This window comes from Callospermophilus lateralis, chromosome 2 (genome assembly GCF_048772815.1).
Source record: "Callospermophilus lateralis isolate mCalLat2 chromosome 2, mCalLat2.hap1, whole genome shotgun sequence".
Lineage (NCBI taxonomy): Eukaryota > Metazoa > Chordata > Mammalia > Rodentia > Sciuridae > Callospermophilus > Callospermophilus lateralis.
Window position 1 is genome coordinate 155,601,726 of NC_135306.1, and position 18,176 is coordinate 155,619,901.

At 34.6% G+C, this 18,176-nt stretch overlaps 1 protein-coding gene across 3 annotated transcripts in view; it reads right to left on the reverse strand.

Annotated features, from left to right (window-relative positions):
• Positions 1–17,861, reverse strand: part of LOC143392775 (interferon-induced very large GTPase 1-like) — a 71,922-nt gene extending 54,061 nt beyond the window's left edge. For 2 of the 3 annotated variants that reach the window (XM_076846799.1, XM_076846795.1), the window contains exons 1-3: positions 17,799–17,861; positions 17,171–17,239; positions 8,458–8,541 (exon numbers count right to left, since the gene is read on the reverse strand). The gene's annotated coding sequence lies outside the window, so the exon portion shown is untranslated. Of the gene's footprint in view, positions 1–8,457; positions 8,542–17,170; positions 17,240–17,598; positions 17,661–17,798 lie in introns of those variants that run through there. The other variant, XM_076846796.1, reaches the window with a different exon arrangement.
• Positions 17,862–18,176: the final 315 nt, after the last annotated feature.

The window sequence follows — 18,176 nt, forward strand, 5'->3', positions numbered from 1 at the left end:
CCTAGCAGGCTCGTGGTGCAGCTGTGCCCCTCCGCAGTTTGTTGGGCCTGACCTGCCGGTGGGTGGCAAGTGCGCCTATCTTGCAGGCCCAGGGGTGGCTCTGCCGCTCCGCGGTTGCTGGGCCTGATCTGCTGGTGATTCGCAGGTCTGCCTAACTTGCAGGCGCCCGGTGGCTCTGCCCCTCCCCCAACCTGGGCGGGGCGATGTGTCTGGCCGGCCTCTGGGCCTGTTCTGTCGGTGGTCAGGGTTCTGCCTACCTAGCAGGCTCGTGGGGCAGCTGTGCCCCTCCACAGTTTGTTGGGCCTGACCTGCCGGTGGGTGGCAAGGTAGGTGCCCCTACCTTGCAGGCCCAGGGGTGGCTCTGCCGCTCCGCGGTTGCTGGGTCTGATCAGCTGGTGATTCGCAGGTCTGCCTAACTTGCAGGCGCCCGGCAGCTCTGCCCCTCCCCCAACCGGGGCGGGGCGATGTGTCTGGCCGGCCGCTGGGCCTGTTCTGTCGATGGTCAGGGTTCTGCCTACCTAGCAGGCTGGTGGGGCAGCTGTGCCCCTCCGCAGTTTGTTGGGCCTGACCTGCCGGTGGGTGGCAAATGGACCTAGCTTGCAGGCCCAGGGGTGGCTCTGCTGCTCCGTGGTTGCTGGGCCTGATCTCCCAATGGCATTTTTAAACGAAGAGAAAATTTCATTTAGGGAAATTAAGACCCAGAATAGCCAAAGGAATTCTAAGTTCAGACAGCAATGTCATAGATCACAATTCCTGACTTCAAATGATACTACAGAGCTATTTACAAAAACTTCATGATACTGGCACAAAAACAGAAAACACAGACCAATAGTACAGAATAGAAGACACAGAGACAAACCTACTCAGACACAGTCATCTGATCCTTGACAAAGGTGCCAAAAAATTACTTTGGAGAAAAATACGCTTTTTTTATAAATGGTGCTGGGACAACTATTTATACCTATGTAGAATAATAAAACTAGACCCTTACCTCTCAATTGGCACAAAAATCAATTCCAAATGGATCAAAGACCTAGAAATGAGACCAGAGACTATGCAACTCCTAGAAGAAAAACATAAAGTTGAAACTCCAACATATGAGCACAGGCAATGAGTTTCTCAATTGAACACCTAAAGCTAAGGGAATAATGCCAAGAATCAATAAATAGGACATCATCTAATTAAAAACCTTCTGCACTGCAAAGGAAACATCGAAGAATGTAAAGAGAAAGCCTACAGAATTGGAGGAACTCTTTTCTAGTTACTCTTCTAACAGGTTATTAATATCCAGAATGTATAAATAACTCAGAAACTTGACACCAAAATTAATAGGTACATGAATTAAATAGACACTTCTCATAAGACAAATTAAAAATGTCTAAAAAACACATGAAAATTTGTTTAACATCATTAGCAATTAGGGAACTGTATGTCAAAAGTACCCTGAGATTTCATCTCACTCCTGTCAGAATGGGAGCCATCAAGGAAATAACAATAGTAAATGCTGAAGAGAATGCAGAAAGAAGGAACATTTTGCACTATTGCTGCAATTGTAAGTTAGTACAACCCATTATGGAAATCAGTATGAAGTTTTGTCAAAAGACTAGGATTGGAAACATCGTATGTCAAAGATATATACCACTCCTCATAATTTATCTTAAAGAATTACATTCATCCCCCTAGAGTGATATATGCATATCTGTGTTGATAGCAGCACAATTCCCAATAGCCCAACTATGGAACCAAATTAGGTGTCCTGCAGTGGATTAAGGGATAAAAAAAATGTGGTAAATATGCACATTGGAGTTTTATTCAGCTATAAAGAAAAACAATATTATGCCATTTGCAGGAAAATGAATGGATCTTGAGATCATTATGTAAAAAGAACTAAGTTCAACTCAGAAGGTCAATGGCTGTTATTGTATGATTAATCTCACATGTAAAAGCTAGAGGAGAAAAAGGAAAAGAAAGGTGGGGAGGATCTCATGAAAATCAAAGGGAGATCAGTAGATAGAGGAAGGTAGCCTGGGGAGGAGAAAAGAGGGAAGGGAAAGTGGAAACACTGGGAAATGATATAGGCCAAATTCTATGATTCCATTGTTTACATGTACAAATATGTAACAGCAAGTGAAGCCATTATGTACAATGATAATGTACCAATAAAATATGGGGGAAAAATCTACAGGAAAGGATAATGAAAATTTTTCCCATAAAGAAATCATAAAAATTCAGGATATAAATGTGTATAAAGTGATTTAAACATCATACAATATCTACATAAATCAAATATTACCATGTACCTCATTTTATATATAATGTTTATGTTTTAGTTAAAGAATAAATTTTAACAAGATCTTTCTCCAGTCTTATCCCTATGTCATCAACAGTGGCTTGAACATTAACAACTTCTATTTTAATAGGCTAATGAAAATTATTAAAACAACTTACATTTGCTATTTGTAGAAACTGAAATGTATTTTAAAGGTAGAAAATAAAAAAAAAACCCTATTAATACTATCAATTTAATATTAAAAATCAATATTTCAATAAGATTCTTTTTTTAAATCCCACTTAATTTTGTTTCCAGTTAGGGATTCTTGCCTGTGGATGGAATAAGTAGAAAATAAAGAAAAAAATTTTTTAAGGGAAATTGCAGTTCTACAACAAATAGTCATTTTATTTTCTTTCCAAAATTTCTTCTGGTTTTGCATATATACATACATACAAATAAATATAGGGATATGATAATTTTGTCATAATTATAAATATTCTCAGAATACATTTTTACTTCTTTCTCACTGACCCTTTACTTGGAGATGTTCTCTGGAAATGTAATTTTAACAACAATGTATTGTTTCATTAGGTAAATGTCTTATAGTTTACTTAATTTACTTTTGTTTTTGGTTGGAATTTAGTTCATGCCCAGATATCCTAATTTAAATAATTCCATAGGGAAATATATTGCTATAAAATTCTTTTTTTTATATATTTGATTTTTCTATAAAATGCAGAAAAGTGATCAAGGTTGGGCACAAGTATGCCCACTGCCTTTGCAATGAGGTTGGAGATGGCCCACTCACTCTCCAGGGACCTGGGTTGCAGTGCCTTGGACAGACTAAAGAGTCTGCATGAATGAAAGAGGGATTAAATGCGTGTTTCCCTATGAACCTGTTCTCTCTTTTCCTTTAAATATGCTAGAGAAGAAAGTGAATATTTTCTATATTGGTCTCACAATATGGTATAAAAAATTCAGTTTTCCCTACATTCCCAACTAATCCATGGTGATAGATGAAGGCTCTCATATACAAACCAAAGGAATGCACACTCTTTTCAATAGAACAATATCAGAAATTTCCCCAAACTTAAAGAATAAAATTTAAAATCAAATACAGGAGGCTTACAGGACCCTAAATATACAAAATTGTAACAGACCCACTTGGAATAATATATAATAAGCTCTGGGGGAAAAAAGATGACAGCCAAGAATACTATAACCTGCAAAATTAAGCTCAAAATTGACTACGAAATAAAAATCTTTCATGATTAAAAAAAGCTAAGTGAATTCACAACTAGAAACACTTCACTACAAAACATTCTCAATAAAATATTTCATGAAAAAGAAGTAAAAAATAAAAGTGAAGAACAGCAAAGGGAGGAACTATACTAGAAGAACAGTCAATCAAAGGAGAAACTGATTCAAAGTAAAATCCAGAAATAAATCAAAATGACAGGGAAAATAAAAATCATTTCTTAATAATAATATTGAATGTAATTGGCCTAAAACTAATCAATCAAAAGACATAGAGTGGCAGGTCAGATTGAAAAACAATACCATAACCAACAATATGCCATCTCCAGAGATTCACCCAATAGGCAAAGACATCCACAGACTAAAAATAAAAGGATGGAAAAATATATATCATTCACATGGATCTCATTAACAAGCAAGGGTTTCTGTCCTTGTATCAGATAAAATGGACTACAAATCAAAGTTAATCAGAAAGGACAAAGAAGGACCTTTATACTGCTTTAGAGACTTACACATCAATAAGATATAATGATCATAAATATTTATGCCCCTGACAATGGAGCATCTACATATATCAAACAAACCCTTCTCAATTTCAAAAATCCAATAGACCCCAATACAATAATACTGGGTGACTTTCACATTCCTCTCACCACTGGATATATTCTTTGAACAAAAATTAAATAAAGAAGCTACAGAACTAAATGATAAAATTGATAATTTAAACTCAACAGACATATATAGAAAATTTCATCCATCAAGGACTTATTAGACTTTCTTTTCATCAGCACACAGATCCTTTTCTAAAATAGACGACGCTATGTAAGCTATCACATATGTTGGCATACAATTGAAATATCATCTTAATATATTTTAGCATCCACAGGATTGTTTTGATAGCTCCCTTTCCATTGCTATTAATTTTTGTGTTCTTGCTTTTTTTCTTGATTAGACTCATTAGATTTTTATCAATTTCCGCTGAAATATTTCTTTTCTATTTCATATATTTCTGCTCCCACTTTTATTTTTTCCTTCCTACTACCTAATTTAAAATAACTTGATTATTTATCTAGATTTTTTTTGATACTAGTACTTTAGGTTATAAGTGTTTATCTAAGTACTGTTTCATCCCAGAGATTCTGATTTTAAGTTTAATTATCACTTAGTTCAAATCACTTTTTACTTTTCTTGTGCTTTCTGCTTTGACCTATAAGATACTTATAAGTGTACCATTTAATTTTGTAGTTAACACAAGGAGGTGGTATTCTATATATTTTAAGGTAATTGTTTTCTAATGTAATAAATCACACAGGAAAAACAGTCTGTATAATTTCTAATTTTTAAAATTTCTCATAGCTTATTTTATGACAGAATATAGTCTATCCTTATTGATTTTCTACTTGTCATCTTTTGTATAGTTCTCTATAAATAACAAATGGGTCAAGGTGGCTGATAATGTTGTTAAGCCTTCCAAATTATTTTTTTCATCAAAGTGAGGGGGTTTAAAATTCTTCAAATATGATTTCTAGTTTTATTAATTTTTACTTTGTGTATTTTGAAATTTTATTATTAGGTACATGACATTTAGGATTGTTATATTTTCTTGAAGAAGTTACCATGCTGTGGTTTTGCAATATTCCCCTTTATCTCTGAAAACACTTTTTCTTGAAATTTATTTTATATTTAATAGGTCGACTTCAGATTTCTCATGCTTACTTTCCCCATTTTTTGCTTTTAAACTATTGGCATATTGATATTTAAAGTGTGACATATGTATAGAGCTTTTACACATTTTAAACATTTATACCTTTTATACATTTTAAACATTTATACTTTTTATCTACAATATCCATTTAATTTATATTTAAATTAATTGTTGATATTGTTGAAAAAAAGAAAAACTGACATGAAGGTCAGGGGAAAATTGGGAAAAAGATAGGTTTGGTGATGGGATATTTCTGGAAAACAGGTTGAATAGTCCTGCTGTCAGGCTTAGAGAGGATCGTTGGAATGCTTTTCTTGGAATTGTTCATTCTCTCATTTATCATCTGGTATACAGTAACAGATTTATTTTATTTTTGTTAACACCTATTATTTTTCAAATAAAAATTCTGTCATCAGTAAAAAATAAAAAGCAATAAAATAAAAAAATAGAAAAATTGGAATTCATAAGAATTTTTTAAAATTATTGTATTGAAGAACATCACCAAGAAAGTAAAAGAATGAAAAAAAATATTCGCAAACCATACATTCAACAAGGGTTTAACATCCAAAATATATAGAGAACTTTTGCAACTCAACAACAGAAAGCAGCAACACAATTTTAAAACAGGTAAAGAACTTAAATAAATATTTCACTAAGTATTTTCAAATGACCAATAATCACACAAAAAGATGCTCAATTTCATCAGTAATTAGGAAAATGTAAATCAAAATTGCAATAAGATTCTACTTCACACCCATAGGATGGCTACAATTTTTTAAAATGGAAAAGGACAAGTGTTGGAAAGTATGTGGGGGAGATTGGAACACTTATTTTTATTGCTAGAATGAAAACATGGTTCAAATGCTATGGGAAACAGTTTGGTAGTTCCATAAAAAGTTTCTAATCCATGAAAACAGGATGTGTTCCATTTATTTGTGTCTTTCAGCAAGTTTTTAGAGTTTTTATTGATCAATATTTTGCTTCATTAGTTAAGCTTTTTCCTAAGCATTTTATCCTATTTGACACTATTTTAAAAATAATTGTTTTCATAATTTCCTTTTCATATTAACTGTCAGTATATAAAAAAGCAACTGGTTTTTGTATATGCTGATTTTTTATGATGCAGTTTTGCTGAATTTATGTATTAGTTATAACAGATTTTGTGGAATTTTTAGGGTGTTTTACCTAAAAACTATGTGATCTCTGAACAGAGATAATTTTATTTCTTCCTTTCAAATTTGGATGTGTTTCTCTCTCTCTCTCTCTCTCTCTCTCTCTCTTTCTCTCTTTTGCTTAACTCACATGGATAGTATTTCTAGTATTTTTTTTTCAGTTTTCCGTTGACACAACATCTTTATTTTTTATTTTTTATGTGGTGCTGAGGATAGAACCCAGCACCCTGTGCATGCCAGGTGAGCATGCTACCGCTTGAGCCACATCCCCAGCCCTCTAGTATTTTTTAATGGAGTTAATGAAAATTTATATTCTACTAAAAAAAAATTAGGTCCTATAAGAGTTACGGTTTATTCAAATATTTGTTCTAAAGTCTTTTTAAAAAAAAAAACAACTCTGGCATATTGATATTTAAAGTGTCTCATTACATGTCTCGTTAATACAAATACTCTAAAGCTTTAACTATCTGATTAGTCTGGACAGAATGCTATAAATCATAATTGTTGCCTTATAGTGAAGAGGAAACTTTATGGTTTTTCTGAATTGCTTATGTCTCTATGCAATAATAGTATATTTTGTTTGTGGTCATTCTAGATAATTGAAGTCATATGCTTAATAAAGGAAAATCCTGCTTTCTTCATCATTCGTCTCATGGTAAATTAAGGTTGTAGATTTAGTATAAGAGATGCATAAAACTAGCTGTTTTAAAGAGTTTCTCAGTTGTACTGTTTGCATTTTAGTTTCAAATATATTTAAGTACATATGTGTACATGCTTAATTAGTGAAATTATATTAATCCCTGTAGCTTGAATTTCAAACTTAATGGTTCTATAAAATGTATCTATATTCTGAAGATGTTATAAAACATAATGCCCAACTACCTGCCCAGAAGGTGATTAACTTTAATTTGCATAAGCACGCTCCCTAACAGATACTCTTTGGTATCTTTGGTATCTTTTTTCTGACCTAATTGCTAATCTTTCAAAAAACTGTTTCTTCAAATTGACTAAAAATGGGTCCTCCGCAACTGACTCATAATATGTCTGTCCTCTGGTGTAGGACTACTAAGAACAAAGATTTGGTCTTAGCCCAAATATGTTTAGAAAAACAATTATGCTCCTTGCTACAAACAGATATTTATCTAGTAACATGAGGATATATACCCAGTGGAGCTGGTGGAGATGGAGTCCAACTTCAGGCACAAATGAGAAAGCATGCCAGCATGGATACTGGAGTAGATGGTATAATGTTGAATGATATAGAAGGGTATAAAATAACTTCATTAACTCTCCACCCCACTTACATTGGCATCTTTACTGCAGTGCTGTTTATGACTGTGGGTCATTACTAATCACTACTCAGAAAAGTCACCAAATTTAGGAAGCACAATAAAATCCTATGCAGTAAAGCACTAGAATTCTGAACATGGCACAGTCAATTTTTGGTTATTGTTGGTGGACAGTAGAGGAAAAAGGAAAAGAAAGTTCAATATAGGGAAAGAGGGAATGAAGATACTCATTTTGAGAACCAGTCTAGTGATCAGCCAAAGACACACGAGGGATTCACTGGTCAAAACTCCCTATGAAGATGTATCAAAGTACTATGTCCAAAAATGCACTCAAGTCTGTTTATCTGATCTTTTCTCTGTTTATCTGAACTTTTCTCCTTTCATTTGCTCATCAAATTCACCCTATTTTAATATTACTTTGTCTCACACTCCAAAGAGTCATCTTTAATTTATGTTCTTTGACACCTTTCACTTAGAAATCATATTTTTAAATCTTCTCCATCCAACTTGCACACATATTTGACGCCAGATTATGTGTATTATGAAAAATATATCTATAGGAGTCACATTTTATGTGATAAGTGAGTGATTCCAGGGCTCCACCTTTTCACTGAAACATTGAACAAACAAAGGGAAACTATCAGAATTATCTTTGTTGGAACCCTGGGAAATAGTCCAAGGTTTATAACTATAAGGTGAATGCTGAATCAACAAGAAGGCAACATAAAAGTGGTAGGAGAATGTTGTGGCACTTTTACTTACCCTTGGCCCACAGTCCTCCCCTGCTCAGCAGAGGTCTTGAAGAAAGTAGCCTTTATTCCCAGGGTAGAATCTTGGTCTCTAGATCTAAAAGAGCAGAGAAGATCTTATTCTTCAAGAATTTCATCTGGTCAACCTATCTGGTGCGACTTGAAGAATTGATCAAAGACACTTTTCTTTCTGCCCCCACCCCCATCTTTTTTTTTTCCTTTTTTTCCTTTTTAGCTCAGAGCTTTTTCAGAGCTTATAAATGAACTTTCAGGGGATATTCCCTAAAAACACTGCAAGACAAATGCGTAGCCCTCACTTTCTGTGAGAAAACAATATGAGGAAAACCATAGATGGGCTGAAAAGATGGGAGGAAAAATGAGAGAAAGGCTTTGTGAGGAAGAAGGACATTGAACATTTCCTGATATAGGAATTTAGAAAGCCACAGGCATGCCCGCAGCAGGATGTATGCCAAGTAAATGCCTTAGAAGACCCAAGGTTACAACTCTAACTGATGTTTAGGCTCAGGAAAAGCAGGAAGTGAAGAGTCAGGCAAATTGGTAAAGGGCATGGCTAGGCATTGAGAGAATATCCCAACACTGAGCCACTGCAAAGACTGGGTGAGGCTTTTTTCTTTTCTCTAAGAATTAAAATAATCTCTATCATAAATAATAATATCTATAACAAATTTCTATGCTCAGCTGGACATAGGCTAGAGGAAAAAAATATTTCAGAGACCAGAAATGACAAACAGTCTTTCCAAAACATTTCAAATAGTTCCTTAAACAATTTCCACCCACACCAGTCATCAAAAACAAACCCTGAGCATGAAGAAGAATCTGATTTTTAAAGTAACCACATGAAAATTTAAAATGTCCAGTTTTCTACACAAGATGAAAATCCTGGTAAGAATAATAATAATAAAATGAACCATTTATAGAAAAATTAACACATCCATTGGGAAAGAAAGTCAGTGGATGTGTCAGGCAAAATATTTTAAACAAACTCGCTTAAAAATGCTCAATGAGGCAAAGGAAATTATGAAAAAAAGAATTAAAGAAAGCAGAAAAATGATGTGTCCTAAAATGATGCATTTCAATAAAGGGAACCAAGTTATAAATAGGACTAAACTATAATTCTGAAGGTAAAAATTGGATTAAACTAAGGATTCACTTCAATAGCAGAGTTTAGCAAGGAGAAGAAAGAATCAGAGAACTTCAATGATGAATTTTGAAAAGGTCATGTACAAAATAAAACCTTTCTTGTACCCTGGGGTGCTTAAACACTGAGCCACAGCCCAGCACTTTTTATATTTTATTTAGAGACAGGGAATCACTAAATTGCTTAGGGCCTTGCTAAGTTGCTGAGGCTGGCTTTGAACATTCAATCCTCCTAGTCAATGGGATTACAGGCATGTGCAACAGAAATTGACCAGAAAGTCAAACTTTCATCCATTCTTGGCAGTTATGTGAAAAGATACAGCTGTAATAGAAAACAGTCTGTCAGTTACTTAAAAAGTAAAATAATGAATTTTGATAGGGCATAAGAATTCTATTGGTAGGTATGTACTCCAAAAATGTGAAACCTGTGTTCAATTAAATAACCATATACAAATGTTACTGCAGAACTTTCAACGTAGCCAAAGGGATGTAAATAATTCAAATGTCTTTCAACTGATGATGGGTAAGCAAGTTGAGGTACTTCCATAAAATGTAACAAAATCAGTTATAGAAAGTAATTCCAATGTAGCCACAATGAGGATGAACCTTGTAAACATTATTCTAAGTGACAGAATCCAGACATAAAAATTCAAATATTGTATCATTTTTATATAAAAATTTTCAGAATAGGTAAATCCATAGAGCCTAGGGAAGATTGGTGGTTTTCATGATTCAGGGGAGTTGGGAATATGAGTGATTGCTTAATGAATATGAAGTTGTCTTTTGTGATGATGAAAATATTTTGGAACTTTTTAGAGGTGGTTGTTCCAAAACATTGTAAATGTACTAAATGTACAAATTCAAATGATTCATTTGATACATTGTGAATTGCTTAACAAAATTTAAATGTCAAAATACATCCTACTGTCATGTATGTCTAAAAATAACAAGTAAAAAGATAATAGAAAAATAAATTTGTATGTCAAATTAAATAAAGTATATGTAAACCCCATCACATCCTCAATATTTCTTATATTTTATTATTACCTATACTCCTTATTATTATTAATATTATTACTATGGGTACTGAGGATTGAACACAAGAGTGCCTTATCACTAAGCTATATCCCCAGCCACTTTTAAAAATATTTTTTGTTTTGAGATAATCTTGCTAAAATTGTTGAGGCCGGCCTTGCATATACAATCCTCCTGCCTCAACTTCCAGATTCTCTAAGGTTATAGTTGTATACCAACACACTAGGTTTATTTATGCTCTCAAATCCACTTTTGTCCCTTCTCTGTGTATAATGATATGTTGCTGTGCATCCTTTCCTAATTTTCAGTTGGAGTTGATAACTTAAAATTGCCCACAGAGATGTATCATGTAGTGGGAATAGGCAAATGCCAGGGACCAGGAGTTTTGTTTTCCTGGAGCTGGTGTTAAACGTTTACCACACACCAATGATTGCATTCAGTCCTCCAGGGTCTTGTCTGCTTCCCTTAGACCACTGACTGTGCTCCCAGGGAGCGAGACTCTGTCTTGTTCAGCTTTCAATTCTGGGAAAGAACACTGTGCCTGGCAAAAATGGAGTACATTTTCATTTAAAGGATAGAGGACAGAAAGGAGTTGCCACTATCAAGCCAAAGGAGAAACTCATTATCTTAGAAATAACAGTGACATACAGTTTGTGAAAATCTGTATAGAGGAACCATTGTTAGGAACTTGGAAAATCTAAATGAGATACCTTATAAGGCATAGATGTTCATAGAGGGTTCCAGAGAATTTTACAGTGTGTTAGTCAGCTTTCTCAGTGCTTCGAACAAAGACTAGACAAAAACAACTTTAAAGGAGTTAAAGTCTATTTATTGGGCTCACAGTTTCAGAGACCTCAGTTCATAGATAGCCTTCTCCATTCCTCAGGATTGAAGTGAGGCTGAACATTATGGCTGAAGGGTGTGGCGGAAGGAAGGAATTTAAGACATCACGCCAGAAAGCAGAGAGTGAGCTCTGCTGAACAGGACAGAATATACATATATATTCCAAAGACAAGAACCCAGGAACCCACCTTATCTTCCCATACCCTAGAAGCCTACAGTTACTACCCAGTTAATCCTATCAGAGGATTAATGAACTGATTAGATAAATTAAGGACCTAGTCTCTCTTTTAAGAAGAGGTAATAACCTAAAAACCTAATCATTTCATCTCTAGGCCTCCTTACATTGTCTCAGACATGAGCTTTTGGGGCACACCTTATATCTAGACCATAATATTGAGTGTGATAGATTATAATTCACAGAGAAAAAAAGAGAAAACAGGCCTAGGGAGTGTATTTCCTGGAAACAGTTCAGAATGCCTCTTATTAGAAGACACATAGAACCTGCAAAATACCTGGTATCACACCTAATTTCATAGTGAGTGAATAGAGGAACTTTGGACTTAAGAGGCTCATGAATTTTACCTGGATTCATGTATTCAGGACATGGGGGATTCACTTGGCGACCCTATGTCTTTCAAGGTGATGCAGTCAAATTGCTAACAGGATTTCTAGTTAATTTTATCCTAGAAGCCTAAGCACTCAGGAAACTGACAAATGAATCAGAAAAAAAAAAAAATAGGAACAGACCCAGGAGGCTTTAATGGGATAATCAAGGTCCAAGAAACAGGGACCCTAATAGAACTGGGTTTTGAAGGATAGGGGAAAAAAGGAAACTCCCAAGATATAGTCTTTCTGTCCAATTCCCAGAGGATAGTGAAGTTGAATGTAAAATGGCAAATAAGTCCCTATAGGCAGTATAAATACAGGAGTCTGTACTCCCACATACTCCCAAATAATAATGAAGATATGGAAGATCACATTGGAAAAAAAAAAAGGAATGCTCAGACAGAGGATTTGATTTTAGAACATGCCTTTTTCCTGGCTACTATACTTGAAACAGCATACCAGAGTTGTATCCAGGGACTCTAATCCTGTGGGTTAACTTTAACATCCATCTATCTCCTTAATTTTATGCCATCAGTTAACAACAAATATTATCCATGGAAATTACTATAACATAGAGAATGATTCATCATTTAATATAGGCTGAGTACAGAGATACTGACTATAGAGATAATGTGTCATTTTTCTGCTAATGGTTTGGTAAGTCTTAGGATTTGTTCCTCTATACACTATATAAAACAATGTAGGCTACCTCACAATATTAAATTGTGAGGAAGAAACCCAGTATAAAAGAATATACTTGTATCATCTATGTGAAGAGATAGAGTAGGCAAAAATAACCTATAAAATTCCAATCTTCCCTGTGTCCATCATTTCCATCCATGATGTCACAAATGACAGGATTTTATTCATTTTTATGAATTATTCCATTGTGTATACATGTCACCTTTCCTTTGTCCAGTCATCCATGATGGGCACTTAGATTGATTTCAGGACTCAGCTGTTGTGAATATTGCTGTAACCAACATGGAAATGCAGATTGACATAATGATTTAATTTCCTTTGGTTGTAAACTCAGTAGTAGGATTGCTGGATCATATGGAAATTCCCTTTATAATGAAAACCAAAGACTTTCTTCACAGAACTAGAAAAACAATTCCTAAAATCAATCTCAAAGAATCAAATCTCAAAGAATCCAGAATAGCCAAAGCAATCCTAAGCAAAAAAATTTATGCTTAAGGTTCCAGCATCATAATAACAGATCTCTGTTATTATGCCTCTACACACCTATAGTAACAAAAAATAGCAAAATAACAAAATAACAAAAAATGGTTATTGCCCCCCAAACAGACATGAATACCAATGGATTAGAAGACACAAAGACAAACCCATGAAGATATAGTCATCTGATACTTATCAAAGGTGCCAAAAACATACATTGGAGAAAAGATAGACTTTTTAACAAATGGTATTAGGAAAACAGAATATCCATTTATAGAAGAATGAAATTAGACCCTGTCTTTCACTCAAGACAAAAGTCAACTCAAAGTGAACCAAAGACTAGAAATTAAACCAGACACGTTGCAGCTGCTGAAGAAAACATAGACTTAACACTTGGAACAAATTGGTATAGGCATCAACTTCCAAAGCATAAGAAATAAAACCATGAATCAATAACAAGAATAACATTATATTTCAAAGCTTTTACACTACAAATAAAATGATTAAGAATATGAAGAAAGAGCCTAGAGAATGAGAAGATTTTTGCCAGCTATACCTCCAACAGGGGATTACTATCCAAAATAAAAAAAAAAAACTCAAAAAACATAACACCATGGGCTGGGGATGTGACTCAAGCGGTAGCGCGCTCGCCTGGCATGCATGCAGCCCGGGTTCGATCCTCAGCACCACATACAAACAAAGATGTTGTGTCCAACGAAAACTAAAAAATAAATATTAAAATTCTCTCTCTCAAAAAAAAAACATAATACCAAAAATCACAGATAATGCAATTAATAAACGAACAAAAGAACTAAACAGACACTTCTCAAAACTGCCAACAAATACATGAAAAAATTTTAGTTGTCTCTATCAGTTGGGGAAATAAAAATCAAAATTACATTGAGACTTAATCTCGTTTCAATCAGAATGACAATTATTGAGAATATAAATAATAATAAATGCTGGTAAAATGTGGAGAAAATCATACACTCATATATTGTTGATGGGACTGGGAACTAGCACAATAACTCTGGAAAACTGTATGAATAGCTCTTAAAAACTCAGGAATAGAAATACTACATGATTCAGCTATCTGACTCCTTGGTATTTCTCCAAAAGAACCAGAGTGAGCATATAATAGTGATACAGCCACATCAATGTCTATAGCAGCACAATTCACCATAGCCAAATACGGAAAAGCCCAGGTACCCATCAACAGATGAATGGATAAAGACAATGTGGAACATATACACCTGTACATTTACTCAATCATTAAAAAATTAAACTATGGCATTTGTTGGTAAATGGATAGAACTGGAGAATATTCTGCTGAGAGAATAAGCCAGACTCAGAAAGTCAAGGGTGGAGTATTTTCTCATTGACAGAAGCTAAACCAAAATAAGGAAATAAGGGGGAGAATGCCAAGAGAAATAGAAGGAAGATCAGTGAAGCAGAGGAAGGAGAGTGAGGGGGAGACAGGAGAGAAAGAAAAAGAAAGGAATTGTGGAATGAAATTCGTCAAATTTTGCTAAATACATATATGAATACACCACAGTGAATTTCACCTTTATGTATAACTACAAAAGCATATCAAAAAAAATAGTGCACCATGATCAAGTAGGATTCATCCCTGGGATGCAAGGCTGGTTCAATATACGGAAATCAATAAATGTTATTCACCATATCAATAGACTTAAAGATAAGAACCACATAAAATAAATAAGTAAATAAAGGTATTGTGTCCATCTACAACTAAAACAAATAAGTAAATAAAAATAAGTAGAAGGAATATCAGTAGAGAAAAAGGAAAAGGGGGACAGAGAAGGGGAGGGAAAAGAGAAGTGTAAATGACTGAAGTGGGGCAAATTATACTCCATGCTTCTATAATTAAATCAAAATGAACCCCAACATTATGTGTAACTATAATGCACTATTAAAAAGAAATATTTTAAAGTACAAATTATGTTAGAATTTAGACAATCATAAATCCATTTTATGAATTAAAATGCAACAGCCAAGTGTTAGAAGGTGCAGTGAAGTCAATGCTCATTGGGAAATTTACACGTATGAATTTCAAAATCATACAAAAGGAAAGACCTCAATCAATAACATGTTTTCATACCTTAAGGAAGTAGAAACAGAAGTGTAGACTAAAAAGAATGTGAAAAGGAAGAAAATAATCAAGATTGGTGTTCAAATGAATGAAACATATTTGGGGTAAAAATGGGAGTTCATAACCCACTTGAATCTAATGTATGAAATATGATATGTCAAGAGCTCTGTAATGTTTTGAACAACCAATAAAAAATAAATAAAAAACAAAACAACAACAAAAAACCAAATGAATGAAACAGAGAATAGAAAGATAATGGAGAAAGCCAACACAAACAAAAGTTAGCTTTATGTAAAGACAACTCAATACTGATATGCAAAAGAATGAAGTCAGAGCTCTAACTCACATGATATACCAAAATTAACTTCAAATGTATCAAAGGCATAAATTAAAGAGGTAAGTGGATTCTCACATGTCTCTAAAAGCTAAGGAGAGAGAGAGAGAGAAAGAAAGAGAGAGAGAGAGAGAGGGAGGGAGGAAGTGGGGGAAGAGTGAGAGATAAAGAGGAGATAAAAAGGATTTATCAAAATTAAAAACCCTTGTGCTTCAAAGCACATGATCAAGAAAATGAAAAGTCAATCCAAAGGATGGGAGAGTATATTTGCCTGATATATATCTATATTGATTTAAAGCATAGAATATAAAATGAACCCTTACAACTCATTACCATAAAGACAAGGAAACCAATTTAAAAGTGGGCATATGATTGCATAGATAGTTCTCCTAAGAAAGTGTACAAATCACCAACAAACACAATAAAAAATGTATAATGTCATGAGCCATTGGGAAAATGCAAATTAATACCACACTGAATATTTTACATCCACTAGGACAGGTATAATAACAAAGGAGTAACAAATGCTGGAAAGGGCCTGCAGAAAGTAAAACTGTCATACATTGTTGGAATGAATGTGAAATGGTGCAGCTGTCATATAAAGCAGTCTAACAGTTTCTAAAAAGATTAATAGTGAATTCTGATATGGACTAGGAATTCTAATGAGAGGTGTGTAGCCCGCAAATTGAAAATAACTGTTAAAAATACTTATACACAAGTGTCCATAGTGGTACTATTCATAGTAGCGAAAAAGATGGATATAGCTCAAATGCCCGTTAATTAATGTATACATAAGATGTGGTATATTGATCCAATGAATCATAATCAACCATAAAAAGATGTTCTGATGTAGCCACTGTGTGGATAAACCTTGAAAACATTATGCTAAGTGAGAGGAACCATACAGAAAAAAAATGAAATATTGTGTCATTCCCTTTATAAGGAATATTCAAACTACATAAATCCAAAAGATTGAAGGCAGATTGTTGTTTGCCAAAGATCTATGGGAGGTGGGAATGGGGAATGATTGCTTAATGAACTTGAAGTTGTCTTTTGTGATAATAAAATTAGTTTGAAACTTCATAGAGGTACTTGTTCTGTAACACTGAGAATGTACTAAATGCTAGCAGACTGCAGAATTTAAAACCGTTGATTTCATATTATGTGAAATTCATCTTAATAGAAAAGAAATAATGTACACTTTCAATTAAATAAAGTATATTAAAATCAAAAGATAGTACAACTGAAAAACTGATCAGTTTCTGATTTTTTGTTTTATATTCTACTATTATTTATGCTCTAGACTACTTTTGTCCATTGTATATGTACAGAGGACATACTATATAATGACATGTTACTGTGCATCTGTTCCTGGTTGTACTATAAGTCCTGGTTGTACTATTTTCCCATCTTCATTACAGTACAACCAGGAGTATAGCTCAGTGGTGGAGTACTTACCTAGCATTCACGAGGCTCTGGGTTTGATCCCCAGCAATGGAAAAATTCCAAACCAGGAGTTTTCATTTCCTGAGAAAATGGAGAAGAAAGAAGATGTTCTGAGATCCATAAGAGAACAAGATGCACGCCGTCCTACAGAAACCTCACTCTAGGGCCACTTCTCTTAGAAATTTGTCTCTATCACTTTCTTAAATAAGACTTGCTTTCTACACTTGTCTTGGCATTTTAGGAGCAGGGGTATAGTCTTCAACACCAGGGAAGAAGGACCTGTTTCTGATCTCCAAGACACATATCATTCGTACAACAGAGAGCCTGCCAGCTTGAACTGAAAGAGATACAGTGAGTACAAAATAAAAACATGCTGGTATGTCCCCTCACCTCCATCCCCAAATTCTGCTGTCAGGAAGCAAGTTGATAAAACTGCTCACCTCTGAACATTAATTACTGTATAAAAAAAGGAAGGATGACTCAGGGCAGAACCAAGAGCCCAGGGAGCAGAAGCCGAAGTCATTATTTCCCTCAGATCTGGAAACTTAATCAAGGAACTTCAACTGCAGTTTTTAGAACCACCTTGGTCTGTTGTTACATCTCTCTGTCTACCCCATTTCGCAACTTCTTTTCTACCTACTTGTCTCCTTACTGCCAAGAGCCTGTCTTCAGGTTGCTCTAGAGAAAAGAGCAGCTTCCTTCCCCAAATGTGAGAGGCAGAGTTTTCACAGCTGCAGTCAGTTTGGGTTTCTTTATTAAGAGAAGGAACTGAACTTAACCTCAGAGCAGAACACCTCCCAGTTCTCCTTCCTGTTGTGGGAGATATTCTTATTCACGTTCATTTCTTTAGTTCCAGACAAAGAGTATGAAATATATGAATGTTCAAGCAATGTGTGATATCTGAATAAGGAACATAGTGTATCTGAGCTGTTTTCCTCAGGAATGATGGTGGCTATTCCAATTAATTGACATGAGGAACACAGGGGGTATAAGGCTGGTGACCCCCAGGTGGCTGCTA